The 6,000-nt window shown below is 39.9% G+C and overlaps 1 pseudogene; it reads right to left on the bottom strand.

Annotated features, from left to right (window-relative positions):
* The window catches only part of LOC103204710, a 45,107-nt pseudogene that overhangs the window by 16,289 nt on the left and 22,818 nt on the right, over nt 1–6,000 (bottom strand).

The raw sequence follows: 6,000 nt of genomic DNA, 5'->3' as shown, positions 1-6,000 counted from the left end.
ATTGTGTGGATCATAACAAATTGTGGATAACATTGAGAAGAATGGGAATTCCAGAACACTTGATTGTGTGCATGAGGAACCTGTACATAGACCAGGAGGCTGTCATTCAAAGAGAAAAAGGGAACACTGCATGGTTTAAAATCAAGAAGGGAGTGCATCAGAGTTGTACCTTTTCACCATACTTACTCAATTTCTATGCTGAGCAAATAATCTGAGAAGCTGGATTATATGAAGAAGAATGTGGCATCAGGATTGGAGGAAGAATCATTCACAACCTGTGATATGCTGAAGACACAACTTTGCTTCCTGAGAGTGAGGATGACTTGAAACACTCACTGATGAAGATTTAAGAATACAGTCTGCACTATGGATTACACCTCAAAATAAAGAAAACAAAAATCCTTACAACTGGGCCAATAAGCACCATCATGATAAATGGAGAAAAGACTGAAATTGTCAAAGACATCATATTGCTTAATTCTACAGTCAATGCTAATGGAAGCAGCATTCAAGATACCAGACAACTTATAGCACTGGAAAAATCAGCTCCATAAGACTTCTTTCAAGGGCTGAGGAGCAAAGATGTCTCCTTGAGGACTAAGGTGCACCTGAAGCAAGCCATTGAAAATATTCAATTGCCTTACATGCATGTGAGAGCTTGACAATGAATAAGAAAGACTAAAGGAGAGTTGATGCTTTTGTTTTGTGGTGCTGGCAAAGAATACTGAAGATGCCATGGATTGATAAAAGAACTAACACATCTGTCCTTGGAGAAGTACAGCAAGGGAGCTCCTTGGAAAGGAAAATGGCCAGGCTTTGCCTCACATACTTGGTCAAATTCTAAGAAGAGACCATTCCCTGGAGAATGATACCATACTTGGTAAAGTGGAAGACCAACAAAAGAGGGGAAGACCCTCAACAAGATGGTTTGACATAGTGGCTGCAACGATAGGTTCAGGTATATGTGGGATCATGGAGCTGGCATAGGCCCAGTTAGTGTTGCATTCTGCTTTACATATGGTCACTGTGACTAGGAGACAACATGATGGCATCTAACAACAACAACAACATGCTGTCCTATGGGGTCACTATGAGTCAGAATTGACTCAATGGCAGTGGGTTCTGAGTTTGTTCAAATATGATGCATCTTTGCAAAGTGCTCATCTCCCCCATCAGTCATATCATCTTCATCCACAAATGTCAGGACAACATAATTCAGACCCAACTCTGCAATTGGAGAGGGCTCCTAGGCATCCAGTGGAAGTGAGTTTCTTGCAGTCTTAAAAGAACTTATCTGTAGCCTCTTGTACATGCATCACCCACTGTGGTGGTTAAGATTGTATGCCAGCTTGGCTTGGCTGTGGTTTTGAGTGGCTTGGCAGCTGGATGAGTTAATTCCCCATGATGAGATTTTAATCACTTCCATGGAGGAATCTGCTGTGAGCAGCTAAGTAGATGCCTTCAGGGTGTGGCCTACTTCCAGTGAATAAGGAAACTATTTGAGAAAGATCTCTAGCTTCTTGGCACATTGGAATCCTGCATTTTGCCAAGTTATCAGTGGCCTGACATGTTGCCTGATGATCTTGGGACTGTTTCTGCACTTGAACTAATAACCTGCTGTGTTGCTTGCTAATCTGAAGACTGTGCCATTTTACTTGTTGATCTTGAGTTCATCAGCCTCAGAAGCCAGCAGCTGTGTGAGATGTAAAAAGCCTCCAGCTCTGGTGAGCCTGGAATAGGGCAGAGCTGAAGATCAAGGTCAAGGGGCCTTCACCAAGCCCCAAGAGCTGGCACTTTGAACTCAGACTTCTAGCCTCTTAAACTGTAAAAGCACTCTCCCCTTACCTAATTCCTACCTGGAACCTGCCACTTTGTGGTAAGGGGAAGTGAAGAGGTTTCCAACAGTTAACAGAGACAAACATGACTGTCAGTTTGTCATCCTGTGGGGTCTGTATATTGCTGTGAGGCGTGAGGCTGTGCCATTGGTGTTTCAGATGCCAGCAGAGTTGCACATAGTGCTAGTGCACTGGTTTCAACACAGCTTATAGGCTAAAACAGATTAGAAAGAAAGAAGGAGGAGGCCATCCACATCTCAAAAATTGGCCAGGGAAAGCCTTATGAATAGCAGAGAAACATAGTCTGATACATTACTAGGCAAATTTATGAATACTTTGGAAACATTCTCCAGCAGAGTGCAGGTCAATAATCCCCTTTGGTTGGAAGGCACTCAAAACAGGACTGGGAAAGATCTGCCTCATCAGAGTAGAACTAACTTTAATGGTCTGGATAAAGTAAGTCTTTCAGGACCTCCATGTGCTGACATAAAAAGGAGCTCTGGTAGCATAGTGCCTAAGGCACTTGACTGCTAACCAGAAGGCTGGTGGTTCAAACTCACCAGTTACCCCTCAGAAGGAAGATGGGACAATCTACTTCCATAGTGATACTGCCTCAGAAACCCAAGGAGGGGTCGCTATGAGTCAGGTCTGACATGATGGCACCTAACAGCAACAACAACAACATGTGCTGACATGGCACAACTCAAATTGAAGAGAAAGAGCTGCAAACATCCACTAATAATTGGAACATGGAATGTATGAAGTATGAATCTTGGAAAATTGGAAGTTGTCAAAAATTAAATGGAACACATAAAGATTGATATCCTAAGCATTGGTGAGCTGAAATGGATGGGTTTGGGGCATTTTGAATCAGACAAACATATGACCTACTATGCTGAGGATGACAAATTGAGGAGGAATGGCATGGCATTTATCACCACAAAGGATGTTTCAAGATCTGTCTAGAACTACAATGCTGTCAGTGATAGGATAATATCCATACGTCTACAAGGAAGACCTGTTAATACTACTATAATTCAAATTTATGCACCAACCATCAAAGCCAAAGAGGAGGAAATTGAAGATTTTTATCAACTTCTGCAGTCTGAAATTGATCGAACATGCAATCAAGATGTATTGTTTATCACCGGTGATTGAAATGCAAAAGTTGAAAACAAGAACCACAAGCAGTTGGGAAATTTGGGCTTTGTGACAGAAATAATGCTGGAGATCACATGATAGAATTTTTCAAAACCAATGACTTATTCCTTGCAAATACCTTTTTTTCAAAAACACAAATGGTGGCTATACATGTGGACTTTGCCAGATGGAGTACACAGGAATCAGATTGACTACATCTGTGGCAAGAAGAGATGGAAAAGCTCAATATATTCAGCCAAAACCAGACCAGGAGCTGATTGTGGAATAGACCATCAACTGCTCATATACAAGTTCAACTTGATGTAGAAGACAATTAAAAGAAGTCCACAAGAGCCAAAATATGATCTTGAATATATCTCTCCTGAATTTAGAGACCATCTAAAGAATAGATTTGATTCATTGAGCACCAGTGACTGAAAACCAGAATTGTGGGCTGACATCAAGAGCGTCATCCATGAAGAAAGCAAGAGGTCATTAAAAATGCCAGAAGGAAAGAAATGACCAAAATGGATGTCAGAAGAGACTCTGAAACTTGCCCTTGAGCAAAGAATAGCTAAAGCAAAGAGAATAAATGACAAGATAAAAGAGCTGAACAGAAGATTTCAAAGGGCAGTTCGAGCACACAAAGCCAATTACTATAACGAAATATGCAAAGACCTGGAGTTAGAAAACCAAGAGGGAAGAACACACTTGGCATTTCTCAAGCTGAAAGAACTGAGGAAAACAGTTAAGCCTTGAGCTGCAGTTTTGAAAGATTCTATGGGCAAAATATTTAATGCTTCAGAAAGTATCAAAAGAAGATGGAATACACAGAGTCACTCTACCAAAAAGAACTGGTTGATTTTTATCCATTTCAGGAGGTGGTATATGTTCAAAGAACCAATGGGACTGAAGGAAGAAGTCAAAACTGTACTGAATGAATTGGTGAAGAACAAGGCTCCTGGAATTGATGCAATACCAATTGAGATGTTTCAACAAATGGATGTCCCACTGAAGGCATTCACTCAGTTATGCCAAAAGGATTGGAAGACATGTACCTACCTCGCCAACTGACTGGAAGAGATCCATATTTGTACCCATTCCAAAGAAAGGCCATCCCACAGAATGTGGAAATTATCAAAAAATATCATTAATATCACATGCAAGTAAAATCTTACTGAAGATAAGTAAAAAATGGTTACAGCAATATATTGACAGAGAACTTCCAGAAATGCAAGCTGGATTCAGAAGAGGACATGGAATGAGGTGTATAATTTCTGATGTCAGATGGATCTTGGCTCAAAGCAAACAATATCAGAAAGATGTTTACTTGTGTTTTATTGACTATGCAAAAACATTGACTCATTGGTCTTCCTTACTCATTCTCCAGCTTTCACATGCACATGAGGCAATTGAAAATGCCATGGCTTGGGTTAGGTACACCTTAGTTTTTCAAGAGACATGCTTGCTCTTCACACTTGAAAGAGGTCTTTTGGAGCAGATTTGCCCAGTGCAATAAGTCTTATGATTTCTTGACTGTGGCTTCCATTGGTGTTGATTGTGGAACCAAGTACTATGAAGTCTTTGACAACTTTAATCTTTTCTCCATTTATTGTGATTCTGTTTATTGGCCTAGTTGTGAGGATTTTCATTTTCTTTATGTTGAGATGTAATCCATAGTGCAGACTGTAGTTTTTAATCATCAGTAATTGCTTCAAGTCACCTTCACTTTCAGCAAGCAAAGTTGTGTCATCTGCATATCACAGGCTGTTAATTATTCTTCCTCCAATCCTGATGTCATGCTCTTCTTCATTTGGTCCAGCTTCTCAGATTATTTGGTCAGCATACAGAATGAATAAGTATAGTGAAAGGATGCAACCCTGACACACTCCTTTCCTGACTTTAAATCATGCAGTATTACCTTGTTCTGTTTGAATGACAACCATGTGCTTGTTCCTCATGAGCACAATTAAGTGTTCTGGAATTCCCATTCTTCTCAAAGTTATCTATAATTTGTTATGTTATGATCCACACAATTGAATGCTTTTGCATAGTCAATGAAACACAAGTATACATCTTTGTGGTATTTCCTGCTTTCAGCCAAGATCCATCTGACATGAGCAATGATATCCCTTGTTCCACATCCTATCTGAACCCAGCCTGCATTTCTGATATTCTTTGTCAATATACTATTACAACCATTTTTTAAATTATCTTCAGCAAGATTTTATTTGTATGATAATAATGATATGGTTCAATAATTCCACATTTTGTGGGATCACCTTTCTTTGGAATGGGTACAAATATAGATCTCTTCCAGTCAGTTGGCCAAGTAGCTGTCTTCCAAATTTCTTGGCATACATGATTGAGTGCCTTCAGTGCAGCTTCTGTTTCTTGAAACATCTCAATGGGTATTCCATCAATTCCTGTAGCCTTGTTCATTGCCAATTCCTTTAGTGCAGCTTTGACTTCTTCCTTCAGTAATGTTGGTTCTTGATCATAGGTCACTCCCTGAAATAGATGAACATTGACCAATTCTTTGTGGTCCAATGACTTCCATCTTCTTTTGATGTTTGCTGCATTATTCAATATTTTGCCCATAGAATCTTTAAATATTCCAACTCAAGGCTTGAATTTTTTTTTTTTTTCACTTCTTTCAGCTTGAGAAATGTGGAACATGTTCTTGCTTTTTGGCTTTCTAACTCCAGGTCTTGCACATTTCATTATAATAATTGACTTTTTATTCTTGAGCTGCTCTTTGAAATCTTCTGTCCAGCTCTTTGTCATTTCTTCCATTTGCTTTAGCTACTCTCTATTCAAGGGTAATATGGTGGTTATGTTTTTGTGTCAACTTGGCTAGGTCTGGTTGAGTGGCTGGGCAGCTGGATGTAGTATTCCCCATGATGAGACTGGTAATCAACTCCATGGTAGAATCTACTGTGAGCAGCTAAGTAGTTGCCAGAGGGAATGTGATCTGCTTCCTGTATATAAGCAGAAGCCTTAGGGAGTGGTCTTTAGCTTATGG

Source organism: Orycteropus afer, unplaced genomic scaffold, assembly GCF_000298275.1.
Source record: "Orycteropus afer afer isolate SDZICR_OR568_19922 unplaced genomic scaffold, OryAfe1.0 scaffold00256, whole genome shotgun sequence".
Lineage (NCBI taxonomy): Eukaryota > Metazoa > Chordata > Mammalia > Tubulidentata > Orycteropodidae > Orycteropus > Orycteropus afer.
Note: the sequence above shows the minus strand (reverse complement) of the source record. Positions and strands in the feature narration are given on the sequence as shown.